Source organism: Ambystoma mexicanum, chromosome 5q (assembly GCF_040938575.1).
Source record: "Ambystoma mexicanum isolate Mex_15411 chromosome 5q, UKY_AmexF1_1, whole genome shotgun sequence".
Classification (NCBI taxonomy): Eukaryota; Metazoa; Chordata; class Amphibia; order Caudata; family Ambystomatidae; genus Ambystoma; species Ambystoma mexicanum.
Window position 1 is genome coordinate 431,448,998 of NC_090933.1, and position 15,995 is coordinate 431,464,992.

Sequence of the window (15,995 nt, forward strand, 5' to 3'; positions counted from 1 at the left end):
GTCTGTCTTCCCCAGTCAAATTTGCAACGTTGGAGCAACCTTTAAAATCTCCCATTGACTGAGTACCATTCCTCTGTATGCATAAAGAAACTGAATCGGGGCTATGGTCAACAGTGTAAGAAGGAGGCATGGCATCCTTATTGCCTATCAGAGCCATTTTGAAGGAAATCAAAGATTGAAAGGGACGAGACATTCTATCAGAAGGCCTAATAGAAGCAACGTTGAGCTTACTCCTATTTGCGTAAAGCGAGCATCCCAGGGGAGTCGGAACACGTTTCTCAAACTCATTCAAATTAGTGCCATCAAAGTTCCCCGAGATGCTATCGTTCCAACGGCCAAAGAACAGTGCTCTAAGAGAAGCATAGCAAGCAGTTGTCAAAGGTAAAGGATGAATATACCAACCTAGCCCCTTATCCCCATGTTGCGTTAATGCGAACAGACCCAACAGTTGGACCTATTGATGATAAGTAACAGAGTATTGTTATGATACCTTTGTCTATGCTGTGAGTCCCTATGGGACAGAGTATGCAAATGTACGAAGGGAGTAGAACCAGTGGGTACATTTTCAGTCGATAACAAGGATTCTAAAGGATGAGTTTCCTCGAGGTACCATAGGCCTAAGACAGTGACTATTATAAAACCACATATTATTATAAAAACATAGCAATACGTTTTCGGGGCCCAAGTGCTTTGTCCATTATCCCGGCTGGTCACACGATCATTTACAAGTCCCATGCGAGCGGTAGCGGTGGCAGGCATTGTAGTCTTCAAACGGAAACCCCCAATGTTCGTTGCTGGCGACCACCCGGCCGCACGACTTCTTAGTCTTTCCAGAACCCTAGCCAACAGAATCCCCTTCTCTCAAACAATTATTTGGGCAAAAAGCAAGCCCTTGATGATTCTTTTCCTTCTCCGAATGCACAGCCGAACCGTGCTGTAATATCAGATGCACAGCAAAACCATGCCGTAAGTCTATTTCCTTGGACGCAGATTGTACCTTGCTTTTCCCGGTACTGATTGATCCGGAAACAATGTGTCGTCACTTCCCGTTGGAAGCAACGTATCAAGAGCAAGTGAAGATGCAGAATTCGAAACGACAGTTTCCGAAAGCGAAACTTTTGGAGAGTGTGGAGACAGAATGACGGGTTTCCCAAGCCTCACAGGCTCAGAAAGATTCTCTGATGCACTCTCAGCACTATTTACTGCTTTGGGATCGTTGGTTGCAGCGTTAGTGAGGGGTTCTGTTTCTTCTGTATCGTGTGGCACTAGGTGAGGAAGTTTCTTGCGGTGCCACGCATGGATCCAATGTTTTCTGCCTGAGACACGCACCGCCGTTTGTGTGACCAGCAGGACCTGGAATGGGCCCCCGCCAACGAGGTGCAAGGCAGGAAGAACGCTCAAATGCCTTGGTAAGCACCCAATCCCCAGGCCAAATGCTGTGGCCCGGGCCCTCGTATCGCACAGGTAAAGCCTCTCGCACCTGGTGATAAATCAAGTACAGGTTTTTAGTCAACTGGCTGCAATAATCTGAAAGAAGTACATTTTCAACATTTTTCAAGGATCTACATTTTGGAAGATTCCAGATATTGGCAGGTCTCCCCATTACCACCTCAAATGGAGAGAGCCCAGTCTTAGTTTGAGGGGTTGTACGCATGGCTAGTAACACGATCGGTAAGGCGTCCAGCCATTTTAATTTAGTGCCGGCACACCTCTTAGCGAGTTTGTTCTTGATGATACCATTGTGTCTTTTTACTAGTCCGGCGCTCTGAGCGTGTCTGGCTGAATGGAACCTTTTGTAGATCGGTAATGTCGCACATATCTGCAGAATTCCAGCAGCGACAAAATGTGGACCATTGTCCGACAAGATGACTCTTGGTAGCCCGAACCGAGGAAAATATTCCTTTAACATGGTTTTCACAGTAGTCATGGCTGTAGCATCTTTGACAGGGAAAGCCTCGACCCATTTACTAAAAGCACAGATGACAACTAACAAAAATTTCATATTGTTACAACGTTCCATCTCAATAAAATCGAAGTGAATGACTTCGAAGGGGACAGAAGGTGGCACAAAACTTCCCCTTGGAGTTGATGTCCCCTTTCCCACATTGTGTTGTAGGCAAATCATGCAGTCCTGAACATAGCGCTGGGCAATTTTCGAAATTTTGTCGTTTTGCCCAAACTTTCTCTAACATTTTCGTCACCTTCTGGGCACAAATATGTGTAGGGCCATGGGCCATAATGACCATCATCATCACATAAGCGTCAGGGAGTAGCCATTTCCCTTCAACTATGTCCACCCAACACCCATCATCATCGAGTTTCCCCAAGCCCTCAGCCCACCTCTTGGATTCTAGTAACGTGGCATCGGCTTGGATATCCCATACAGACCCAACACCTTTGTCTATTGCATAAGCATTTACAGTCTCCCTTGAAACATACATCTCTGTAAAGAGATCAGTGGCAGTTTGTCTAGCTATCTGATCAGCGTAAGCATTCCCTTTTCCTATATCATCATGTTGGATCTTTGTGTGCCATGTGAAGTTAAGAACCCTCTCTCTGACCAAAATCTCCCAAAGTTGTGAACCACCCCAAAGGCATACTGACTATCAGTATATATGTTTACTGTAAGCCCTTCGGAAAGTTCACAAGCTCAGGTCAATGCTATAATCTCTGTGGCTTGCGCAGAGTTATGCGTGATTCTCTTGGTTTCCACGACCGTGCTCAATGTGGTGATTGCATAAGCAGCTGTGGATGTACCATCTGGAAGTTTGAAGCAGGAGCCATCACAAAACAGCTCTCCTTGTGGATTGTTCAAAGGAGTGTCTTTTAGATCAATTCTACCCTTTGTCTCTTGTTCGGTAGTATACAGTCATGTGACTCTTCGTCGCCGCAAGCAGTACCTTGCGGGAAAGGTAAGAGTTCAGCCGGATTAAGAACACAACACCTCTTAATTTGGATGTGAGGAGCAAACACGATCAATTCATATCTCATAAACCGTGCGGAAGTGAGGTGTTGCGTTTGGGTTCTGTTCAGTGGAACATCTACAGAGTGAGGCACCATCAGGGTTAGATCATGGCCTAGGACCATTCCCTCCCTCTGTTTTACAGACGCAGCAGCAGCAGCTACAGCTCGCAAACATATTGGCAAAGCGCATGCTACAGGGTGAAGGGCGGAAGAAAAGTAACCGCACAGCCTATTCTTCCCTCCATGTTCCTGCGTTAATACAGCCAAAGGACATCCATCACATTCATGCACAAACAACACATAGGCCATTTCATAGTTTGGTGTGCCCAAAACTGGTGCCGAGCACAATGCAGTCTTGAGCAGATCCAATGATTGCTGGTGTTCCGTGTTCCACGGCAATGGCGAAGAAATGCCCTTCTTTGTCAAGGCCAACATCGGTTTAATCACTAGTGAGAAGTTTGGGATCCGCAACCTACAGTAAGAAGCCATACCTATCAAGGCTCTAACTTCCTTCTGTGTATTTGGGACAGACATGCCAGAAATGTGTTTTATTCTTTCAGGTGTCAATCTTCTTCCCTCCTTTGACAGGAGATAGCCTAAATAGGACATCCTGGCAACAATATTGAAACCTTTTAAGCAAAGCTTTGTGACCATGTTTAGCTCGATGAATAAGCAAAAACACAGTGCCCTCCTTACAGGCGCTCTCAGAGTCAGCAGCTAAAAGCAAGTCATCAACATACTGACGCAATGTACAAGTAGAGGGCAATTCAAGAGTATCAAGCTGTTCTTTCAAAGCCCTACTGTAGATGCTTGGACTCTCTGTATAACCTTGAGGTGCACGAGTAAATGTAAACGAGCGTCCCCCTAAGGTGAACGCGAACAAGTATCTACTATCCTTGTGTATAGGAATACTAAAGAAAGCATTCTTCAGATCCACAACACTAAAGTAAGTAGCTGTAGCTGGAATCATGGTTAATATTGTCGTCACATCACGCACAATTGGAAATTGCAGAGCGACGACTTTATTAATGGCACGTAAATCAATTATGAAACAGAATGGAATTGCATTATCGCCTTTTTTGTACACGGGTAAAATCGGACTATTGCACAAAGTACCTGAAATTTCCTCAATCACCCCGCGATGCACAAAATCAGAAATGATGCATTTCAAAGCTTGCTCGCCCTCAACTGAAATCTTATACTGTGGAATGCATAGCAGCTCAATTCCATCTTTCAAGACTATTTTAACAGGCTCAATCTGTAAAACACTGACATCATTGTCGTCAATTGCCCATAAGCACTCTGGTACATCAATGAATTCTGGCGGCAAAGGTCTGGTTAGGAATTGAGAGACAGAAAGTTGCTGTGGTGAAATCGTCAAACGCACTCCGTTAGAAGAACAATGAATTACCGCATTTAATTCCTTCAACAGATTCAACCCCAGCAAATTCTCTCCACAATTCGAAGTCAAAAGGAATGGACAGTGGTCCGAAAAGGGACCCAAAGAAATAGGTACTGGCAAAGAAACTGGACAAACAACTGGTGTGCCTGAAAACCCTACAGAAACATTGGTTTGCCCTGACAGTGGAATGTTTGGAACCCAAGAATGATCAATGGAACACTTCTGTGCTCCAGTATCTATCAAAAACAGATGTTTCCTATTTCCTACTACCATTTCAACGTAGGGACCTTTTTGATTAATGGGAATAGGTGTAGGTTCCAAACCCTGCTTCGGGCAATCCTAACGAAACAGAATGTGATCAAAAGGAAGCTCTTGAGATAGATATGCAGCAGAAGGATGATCAAATATGTTTCTAGTATCCACACTTGGGGCCTCATCACGACTTTGGCGGTAACCCTTAAATCCGGCAGTCGCGCTATTACTGCCGGATTTAAGGGTCCGCCAAATCAGGACTTCGGCGGATTTCGCCCCAGCTCTTGGCTGGGGCGAAATCCACCTAAAATTCACACTATTACTGCTGGCGGTAAATCGGCCGGCGGTAAGAGCACAAATTTTCCCCATTGAGCCCAATGGGGAATGGGGCATTCTCAAAAGAGCTCAATGGGGAATGGGAAATTACTTTACCGCCGAACTCGTGATCCGGCGCTAGTAGTGCCGGGGAGTTCGGCGGTAGGGCTAATACTGCCGGCGGTAATACTGCAGGCGTTACCGCCAAAGTCGTGATCAGGCCCTTGGGGTCTGATTATCCTGCGAAAAAGGTTGCTGAGGATCCTGTGCAAACTGACCTCTACCAGGGCCCACTACACCAGGGCGACCTCTGGATCGTCTACCCATATTTCCGAATGCGTTATTCGACCTCCGTCGAAGGACGGGGCATTGTGCATGCCAATTACCCTCTTGTCGACAATAGGCACACTGGTTAATGTTCACAGGACCCAAGGGCACATTCCCTTGTGGAACATACTGACCTCTAATCTGCAAACTACCCCATCTGGGGCCTCTAACAATTTGCTGTAATAATACTTTAGTCTTTAAATCACCTTTTCACTTCTCTACTCTATCTTTTTCATTGTTTTCACGATTCTCGTAGTACTGAGCCATGTGCAGTACTTCTGAGTGGGACTTCGCCTGCCAAGCGCTCTCAGAAGACATAATTTGTGACTGGATGTCTGGCAGCAATCCATGCACAAATTTGTCCACAAATAATCTTTTCCCAGACTCTGTGCCTAAGTCTTGTCCGCTGAAATCCGAGAATACCTGTACAAACCGAATAAAGAACTCGGTAGCACCCTCAGACTTCCCTTGGACTCAGGCCGTAAGCTTGTCCCAGATAATTCTCTTTTCGGGAATTATAGTTTTCAGTTTTGCAATGATTCTATCAGGCAAAGTTAGTATAACCTGGGGCGGTCTCTCACCAGCTGGCCTTTCTCCATCGAGTATAGTTATGTTAGCCCATGTATCTCCCAACCCTGGTACGTCGTCTATAGTCCTAACTTGTTTCCACAAATCTACGGGCAGGAGTACAGGAAATAACAAATCAATGTCACCCAGGGTGAATACTGAGGACTGCAAGACAGACTCTCTTTCTTTATAGAATCCTGTTGGATTTTTCCTAATGTCAGGAATAGATTATCTAATAGTGTTCACTTCCTGTCTTGAGAACGGGACATGAACAAACTGTGATACAAAACGTGCAGGAATATCCACAGCAGCTGTACCTGCTGCAACATTAGCGGCGATCTCAACCTTTGGGACAAATGTCAGAGGAACATCTCTCATAGGCAACTGAAAAATAGGCAACTGCGAACGCTTACTAAGCAACAGAGCTAGGTCGAGCGCTAAAGCAGCCGAAGAAGTGTCAAGTGAAAAAGCTCTCTTATAAATACTCAATAACTCTGTGGGACAACTAATCTTTCTCTTCACACAATCATCCTGTAGGTACTCTATCATTACCTGTATCACTTTCCTCTGCATTTCTGGCGTATACTGACTGTATGTGTCATATACCTCAACTGGAGTTATCGACATATCTGAGATCCATCTAAGAGAGTCTTTCGTGCAAATTTGTATTTCCTCAGATATCTATTTTCGACAAGGAAGGAACCGTTTCTTTACATACATACTTTCTCCCTCGTCATCCTCATTCTGTAACCTTTCCAACTCCTTTCTATACTCAAATATCCTCTCAACATTCTCATTTACTTTCTCCACAGTGTCTCTTGAAAACGCTAAAGTGTTTAGATCTCGCAATTCTTGTGGGAGATCTGCATTATTTAATTTGCCCCACATTACACATATATGAATCCCTAAACCTTCAATGAAAACATTTTTCTCAGGAAAATTATCCATATTAGAAAGTGTGGCAAGACTATTAGCTTGATCATCCTTCTCCATAGAATGCTTAGCCCATTCAATCAATTTATGTTTCTTTTCTGAAGGTACAGTATTACGAGTGACAACCCTTGACCCCGAACCCTGATTGACTACAAGCGGTACGAGACCACTTGGAAGAGGGGGAGCAGGCAAATTCAATGGTGGTATTGTTACTGGTGCAATAGGAAGAGGTGGAGGAACCGGTGGAAGAGCAACAACTGGAGGAAGAGGAACAACAGGAGGAGCAGGAACAACAGGCAGAGCAGGAATAGCAGGAATAACAGCAGGAAGAGACACAACAGCAGGAAGAGGAACATACGGAGGTGGCGCAGTGGCACCAGGCCTTCGCTCATTTAACAATTTGTCAATGAATTAATCGGAAACATTAAGATCTTTACAAGGATAGATTTTCTGAATGCCAAGTGAGAAAGCCCTATCCATATTCCTAGCTGACTCAGACTGTTTATCTTGGTCATACAACAATGCTTTTTCGGCATTCGTTTTATGACGGCGTGCATGTTTTCCCTACTCTTAAACTGCTGCAGCGCTTCTTTTTTTCAATTCTGCAAAACATCGAATGCTGCAGGTCTAGCCTTTTTCTTTAATAGAATTGACTCTAAATACTCAATACGAGGGATTTCAAAACTACCATTGATTGGCCACTGAAGTTCGGAGGCATGTCTGGTTTGTCTGTGCCAAATATCATTAAACACTATACTTCCAATGCCATGCTTACAGTACATAGTACAAGCCGGCGACTCCTCCTGTGGTGCCGGACGGCTAAATTCCAAAGGTTGTCTATCGGCCCTCAGTACAACACAGCGAACTCCAGCATGGTTCGGTGTGCTCAGCGAGTGGGACTGTACATTAGAATTAGTCGCACTTTTATACCATTTGCGAACATGATGTCCAACCCTACTGTGGGTTAATATTCCTCTAATACATTACTGATCTAGGGTTCTTGCCGAGTTCACACATCTATATGCTTAGAGTTTGCCTTTAATGCATTTGCCAACGAGTCTACATGGTAACAGTGTATTTTAGGATTCCTCATAGAGTCTTCTCAAACATTAATACAATGTAGTTAAACAAGTGTTCTTAGTTCAGTATTTGGATACATTGTTCTTAACATATGCTCGCGGATTCGTTTCATTGGCACAAGTAATCCTTTACACACAGGTCAGCGAAGGACAAGGTCTCAGTTCACGACCCCAACAAGTGGCCTGCAGGCAAGTTACATATTAGTTGTACGCAGAGGTGAAGACGGCCATGTTGTATTTCGGAATGACATTGTCCACCATTTTAACTCACAGGGTGACTTTACAGAGAGAACCTAAAATGGCGGATTGACCTAAAATGGCGGTTTACATTGATTCTAAGGTCAGGACCTTGCAACACGGATTTCTTTGCCAGTGGCTTACAAGCAGCTTGGCATAGGCCAAAATACATATATTCATTGCAATAGGAGGCACAATATAATTTCCCATTTGACAGTACTACTGAAACAAGGGAGGTCAGTATTCACTATACCGAATACCTGTGTCAACCTACTGTGATGAAGAAGATGCACAGAGCCCTAAGCATCCTCTCAGAGAACCGGATTGAACATTCTAGTGGTCAACGCTCAAGCAGCTTAAAGATGGAAGAGGGAATAACATTGCTGCAAGTCCCTCATTGGAGGCACCGTAAGCGGAGGTCCTTTACTGCACTAGGAAGAGCTGAGCATGCAGTTGCTGTCCAGGACATAACAGGAAACGTTCCAGAGTCCCTACTGGCCCCACCAAACATTGAAGTGCCATAACTGGGTAAGGCAGAAGGCTGAGGCACAGGAGAGCCGCAGAAGAGCACTGCATGATCTGGTCAAGCAGGTATGCACAGAGCAGCTCCACAGAAGCAAGAAGGAGTGAAGAAGAGTAATCGGAAGATGCACGGTGACCTGAGAAGAAGGCATATGACCAGAAACCACGTGAGAAGCTACAGTGGCTGCCGGGTGACCTCTGGGACACAGGAGAATCCATTGTGAAGGGGTCTGGGACCTGCATATAAGAAGCCATTGTGAAGTGGTCTGGGACCCACTTATAAGAAACCAGAGTAAAGGGGTATCGGCCCCACATATAAGAAACCAGTGTGAAGGGGTCTGGGACCCAAACAAAAGAAACCAATACAAACGGGTCAGAGACCCACATTTGAGAAAGGCCATCCCTGGCAGTAGAGTGCACCAGAGCTGTTTGTTGAACTTTTAAAGTAAGACTGAGAAAGGCCTGGGGAAGGGAGACATTCCCCCAACTACAGTAAACCTTAGTGATAAGTCTGAGAAGGGCCGGTGATAGGATACATTCTCCCAATTACAATAAACTACTGTGCAAAGCCTGAGAAAGTCCTAGGGAAGGGAGACATTCCCCCAACTACATTGAACTGCCAAGAGAAGACTGAGAAAGGCCAGGAGAAGGGAGACATTCCCCCTAATTTGTGAATCATACCCATTTAGAAGAAGGGAGTCATTCTTCTGGACCCAGAACCGACAAATACAGATTAGTTAGGTTATAGGTGTAAGGGATAGAAGTAGGATTTTGACACAGGACGATGGACTTTTTAGTTACAGACATTCTGATATTTTCCTTAGTTTTTGTTGAGGAAGGGAAACCCCTCCTACAGTTATGGATAGTTAGGTTATTTTATTTTGGTTGAAAATAAAAGTCTTTACCCCAATAAAAAGCCACTGGTCTGTCAGTCTCCTCCTACTGCACCCTTACAGCAGGCAATATGCCAATGCAGCAATAGTCATACATGAAATGTGTAGATGTGATAGGCTGCCAAAACAGTATTAGTCACAGATAAAATGTGCAGATGCGGCGAGTGCATCAAGGAAACCTGAGGCAACATGAATTGTGTATCTCAGCAAGTACTCCAGCAGTATTAGGCACACATTTATTTATTTATTGTTTGCTTGTTCAGCGCTTATACAGCAAGTACATTTCGTTTCAAAGCGACCACAGGGCAACACAGAGAGGACATGGGGATGAGAAACATTAAATTACATTAAAAAAAATATTAAATACAGTGCTGGGGTGCTCGTGGGTGAGCAACAGGTGAAATGCAAAATATTATAAGTGCGAGTCTCCAGGATGGAGGGTGTGCTGAGGCAAGTGCTGAGGATAGACATAAGCTGGGGGCGATTTGGTGTGGGAGGTCAGGGCCCCAAGGATGCATAAGGACCCTGGACACCAATCATGCAACTGTGAGATTATCAGAGGAGAGAAGGGGGGAAGGAGGAGGTAAAGAGGAAAGTCTTGAGGAGCTTCAGGAATGTAAGAAAGTCCTGCTCAAGGCAAAGAGGGAAGGGGAGGCTGTTCCAAAAGAGGGAGCCAGCTCAGGAAAGCAATTGACATCCTGCCATCTGTTTAGGTACATGCTTTACGCACAAAGAGTTGATACCAGAGGAGCGCAGAGGTCTAGAGGGGGAATATTTAGTAAGAGAGAGCTTCAGATAGTGTGTTCCCTGGCCCCAGACAACCTTGTGGATGATACAGAGGGATTTGAATTTAATCAATGAAGCAACCAGGAGCTAGTGAAGACTTTTTAGGGCAGGAGAGATAAGGTCTCTGGGCTTCAGGCCAAGGATAAGTCGTGCTGCCCTATTCTGGTTTAGCTGGAAGAGTCACAGAGTGGAAGAAGGTAGATTCAGGAGGAGGTTATTGTAATAGCCAAGCCCAGAGAGAACCAGGGTTTGGGTGACATTGAGCTTCTGGGGGAAGGTGAGAAAAGGCAGATTTCCTTTGAGAACGACGAGCTGAAAGTGGGACCTCTTGGAAATGTCCTGAGTGTGAGGGAGGAAGGAGAGAGAGGAGTCGAAGATGATTCCAAGGTTTCTAGCTTAAGAAGGAGCAGGGGGTGAGCACATGGAGGAAGGTCAGAGAGAAGGGAATAAGTCAGGAGCAAGGGTCCCAGAGGGAAGGATCTCCATTTTTCTGGCATTGAGGCAGATATCACTGGAAGTGCACCAGGCCTGTATGGTAGGTAGGCAGTCAGGGAGGATGAAAGGTTCAAGAGGGTCAGCAGGAGGTCTGAAAAAGAGTTGTCTATCATCTGCATAACACTGGAAGTTGGGGGAGAAGGAAGAGATGAGGAGTTCCAGCTGAGTAAGGTAGATGTTAAAGAGCCAAGGTGAAATGATAGAGCCATGGGGGGCACCACAGGTGGAGAAGGAAGTAGGAGATGAGAAGGTGCCCAGGATGACTTGGGAGGAGCAGTCACTCAGGAAGGAGATCAAACAGTCCAGGGCCCGCTCTGTGATACCAAGTGTGTTGTGGAGCCTTTGTATGAGGAAGGAGTGGTTGACCATGTCAAAGGCAGAGGAGAGATCAAGAAGGATGAGGACAGCTGGGGAGTTGGAATCAAGGGATGCAAGCTGTTCTTCGCGGGTGTTCAGAAGAGCAGTTTATGTGCCTCTGGATGCTCAGAGTCCAGATTGATGGTCGTGCAGACCACCAACAAGTTCAGTGTGAGAGTTGAGTTGGGACAAGACCAACTTCTCCGGTAGTTTCCCCAAGAAGGGGGTGATGGAAATAGGGCTGTAGTTGGCTTTACAGGTTGGGCCTGCTGATGGTTCTTTAAGGAGGGAGAGCACAAAGGAGTGCTTGAGGGCAGAGGGGAAAGAACCAGTAGCAAAGTAATGGTTGCAGAGACCAGCAAATGTTGGGGCAAGAGAGCCAATGTTGGCCTTGATGGTTCTGGATGACCATGGGGAAACCTATTTAGAAGAGACCTTTGTGGAGTGGACAACTCTGGTGACCTCTTCAGGTGTGACAAGGGAGAAAGAGGAGAAGAAGAAAGTAGGAGGGTGAGTGGCCAAGAGAGGCAAGTGGGTGAGGGATGGGTTCGGAGGGTGAGTAACAAGGCTGTTCTGGATGTCCTGAGTTTTGGTGTTGAAGTGAGTGGCCAGTGAGTTAGGGGAGGAGGAGATTGCAGAAGGGTGGGCTAGTTCCCTGCAGATTTTCAAAAAGTTCAGCCACACTGTTGGATGCACAAGATACCCGTGTGTGAATATGGGCCCTTTTCTTGGCACAGATAGAGAGTTTGTATTGCCTTTGGAGAAGTCGGCAGGTCAGTTTGTCAGAGGGTGAGCCTGAAGTTTGCCACTTCCGTTCCTCCGCTCTGCACATTCGTTTCAGGGCTGCAAGTTTGGAGTCATACCAGGTGTTGCACTTAGAGGTTGGTGTCAGGCAGACACTCATGACTGGGGCAAGAATATCAAGGGTGTTGTGATGGACAGGTAGAAGTTGCTGAGAGCAGTCTTTGTGGTAGAGTCTGAGTTGGGGGGGAAAGGGGGATAAAGGTGGAAGTGAAGGCAGCAGCTGACACTAGTTTCATCGGGCAGATGTTCGTGAACGAGGTTGGCAAGGCTATTGGGAGTGCAGTCAGAGGGCCATGGGGACCCAGGTGGGTGGAGAGAAGAGAGTGGTCTGACCAAGAGAGAGGGGGGTGTCCAGAGGAGATGAGAGATGGGGGTTGGAGTGGATGAGGGCATCCAGAGTGCTTTGGACCAAAAGGGAGAATGAAAAGCGATAGAGGGGTGCGGAGGTGAAAAGAGTGGATGTTGTGTCAGGGGAGTCCGATTGGATGTTAAAGCCACCCAATAGGAGCAGGTTGGAGGAGGTTAAAAGTAGGAGGAACCAAAATCAACCCATTCAGAGAGAAATAGGGAGGTAGTGCTTGGAGGCTAGTAAATGTTTGAAATGGTCAGGGTGGAGGAGGGCACGTTTACCAACTTGCATACCAGGCTCTCAAGGGCCGAGTAGAGCTCGGTGGGTAAGATGGAAGAAGGAACCCACTAAGGGAAGATCAAGGCAACACCACCACCAGCACAGTGAGGTTGCGGCTTGGAAATGATCTTGAAGCCGTCAGGTAGGAGGGAGTCAAAAGCAGTGACTGAGCTGGCATTGAACTATGTCTTGGTAAGAGCGAGAATGTCAAGGTCAGTGTCTTCAAGAGGAGGCTGATGTCAGCAGAGTGTTTGTTGGCAGAGCGGGAGTTAAGAGTCGCCAGGAAGAAACAGTCTCTGCCTTAGTAGGTTTTCTGAGGTGAAGTACAGGGGCATGGTCCTCTAGTCAGAGGGGGTGGGACAGAAAGAGTGGTAGGGAGAGAGGCAGGGGAAGGAAGAAAGTTAATGAGGGATGGCAGGGTCTGGTAAAATAGAAGGAAGTTGGCTTGAGGACCCTGAACCATGTTAGTGCCAGTGTGGTAGACATTAATGATGGAGTGTGATGAGAAGAAGCCCGCCAAGAGGACTTCCAACTTGGTGCCAGCATTAATGGGAAAGGACGTGAAAGGGAAGACAGTAGAGATGAAATGAGGGGTCCATAGATCTGGAGAGGGGACAGAAAAAAGGATATCCGTGAAGACCTCTCTGGAACTTACCCTAACATAGGTGTCTGCAATGGGAAGGCCAGGGTTTGCACTCACGATTTCTTTTTGTGCTTTTTCCTACCAGAATTTGAGAGAGAGAGGGGGGGATAGGTGATAGTGTAGAGGTAGAGAAAATAGGGGAAATGGAGAGCACCATAGGATGGTAGAGGTGAAGCCAGGAGTGAAGGAGGAGTAGCAGCACAGCACAGTTCTGGCTAAACTCGCAAGGTCCTAGTAGATTGAATAGGAGAGAATAAATGCAAATCAGAAAGAATAAGATAACATCAGAAAAGTGGGACAGAATGAATGGACTAAACATAGCTAAAAAAAGCTGGAGGTTCGAAATCTGAAGTGATTTCATGCTGTAAGATGTCATCTGGCATGATGTCGGGTTAGTTTACAGGAGATACTCCCAGAGGAATAGGTCAGTGATCTACAGGGTCCCTTGTTAAGTTTTTAGTTTTCCCTTGCTGGATGATATACTGTCCTGTATAGGTAATTCCGTGGTTTCAGTCATGGTGTTGTTTGGCGTGGCTGATGGCAGTGCAGCCTTACTCCCGGATGATTTGTGTTTTTTCGTTAACGAGGGGGTTGGCAATGAGTGATGTCCCTGTTAGGCAGAAACCTGTGCAGTTCCCTCTGGGACCACTGCAAAAAGTTTAAGACTACAGGAGTTAGCAGTAAACCCAATTGGTAGCCGTCTGTACCACCCAGATTTACCTGGTAGCTGTGGCTGAGCAGTCAGACTTCTCTCAAGACGAGTTAGGCAGTACAAGATAGGGCAATTTACACAGTAGAACAAGCAGACACGGATCAGAGCCTTGGTGTAAAGATATATAATTATTTATTTAAAAACACATCTATGAAAACCACACTGGCACTTATATGGCAAACAACTTCAATCACAGTTACTATAAGTATTTATCAATCCCATAACAATATTTCGACAAGTCTAGGTTCAAAGACACCATTTATTTGCAGACAGAGGTGAGTGCTTTAACCTAGATGGCACTCTAGTATTCGTTTAGAAAGGGAGAGAAAAAGGCAGGGTATGAAACCAACTCAGTACCAACACTTTTACGAAAACAAATGCAAGGCAAGCAAGGCAGGGTCTACTGTAGATCACAAAGTTCAGAGGCCAGGCCCACTCGGAGAGAGAGGCAAGGTGGTATGTCCCAAAAATACCACAGTGGAAATGCACTTCAAGTCTTTGTAGCAAAATGTCACAGAAAGGTCGGACCAGTTTTAGAACAAAAGTTAAGAAAGTCTGGAGGCGACCCAGTGGAAAGGTAAGGATTTAAGACACCTCACGCTAACCGTTTCAAGGGAAGCCAGGCGGACACAGTACCTTGAGAGTGAAGAGACAGCTCCGGTGGGGGCAGTTGTTCCTGGTGGTGGATGCAAGTCAGGGCTTTGCCAGAAGAAGAGATGATCTTGTTGTAGAGGAAAGTTGAAGATGGTTGCACCACCAGGGAAGAGACCAGCCGCGGAGTGCTCAGTCGCAAGGCACCACCTTTTGGTCGTGGTATAGTGGTTAGTGGCTATCCGGTTGCCGGGGTGCTCAGCATGGGCAATTCGACCACTAGATGTCCTGGAAGCGAAGAAAAAGCAAGGGACTGGTTGTTCCCACCAGTCAGGGGAAGAAGACTCTCCAGCAGGGAGATCTCCTCTGTCGTTGGGAAGTGGCGAGTCAGTTCAGCAGGGCTCCACCGTAGGTGTCGTCGTTGCAGGTCGGCTCAGCTTTACCCTCGTCGGATTCTTAAGTCCTGTGGCGACTTCTGAAGTTCCAGTCCCCAAAGCCCTGCTTTTATGCAGAAAACCCCCATTCCTTCAGCCTACCTGTCAATCAAACATGCTAAGTGTGAGCGGGGCGGCTCACCACTTGGGCCAATCACACCAGAGTGCGACTTGAAATGGCAAGGCAACTCAGTCCAGGGTGCCTAAACCCCCTCCCACACCCCCTGTGGTACCCAGACATAATGGCACCACTCTGGAGGGCTTCTGTGCAGAAGCCCGCCAAAAGTGGAACAAAAGGGCTCAACCTTTGGTTTCGAGCTACAGAGGCGAACATATACGCCATTTTAAAAACCGAGTTCTGGCAGAAAATACCAACCGGTGAATTAATTTAAAACAAATAAACTGGCGGTATGTTAGAGACTAATGTGAAAAAGTATTAGCCTCGAACAATGGGAAGAATCCCATAGAAATATATTCGCAGTCGAATATAAAAAGTAGTATCCACTGCCACCAGCCAAAACTCGATGAGGGGGGATGGGACAGTTCCCCCTCGAACAACAGACCCAGGGGTAATCAAATTACCCCTACCAGTATGTCCACAATAGGATGGTTTGTACTGGTTCTGTTAGTAAATGTAGGTCTAGTAAAGCCAATGATGACTTTACATGCCCTGGGAGACAGTAGTCAGTCCCAGGGTATGGAGTCTATGGTGGGGGTCACCTACGACACCCCAGTGTTACGGCACGGAGGGTGCTGTGTAAAATACATGAGACCCTATGGAGTAAAAGACCCCATAGCCCATAGAACACATTAACATTCAAAGAAATACCACAAATCATGTCCAAGAGTGGGAGAAAAAGAGTCTCACTCTTGGCAGGATGAAAAAACAAACTCCAGAATATCCAGCAAAGCTGCTGGGGGACTCACTAGGTTAGGAAATTCAGCCTAAACAGAGAATTCTCCCTAATAGTCCCTACCTGGTCGTCAGAGGATGATTCTGGTCCAGAAGAGGATCTGTGACCTTCTTTAGAATTGCGAGACTCCAAAAACAAAT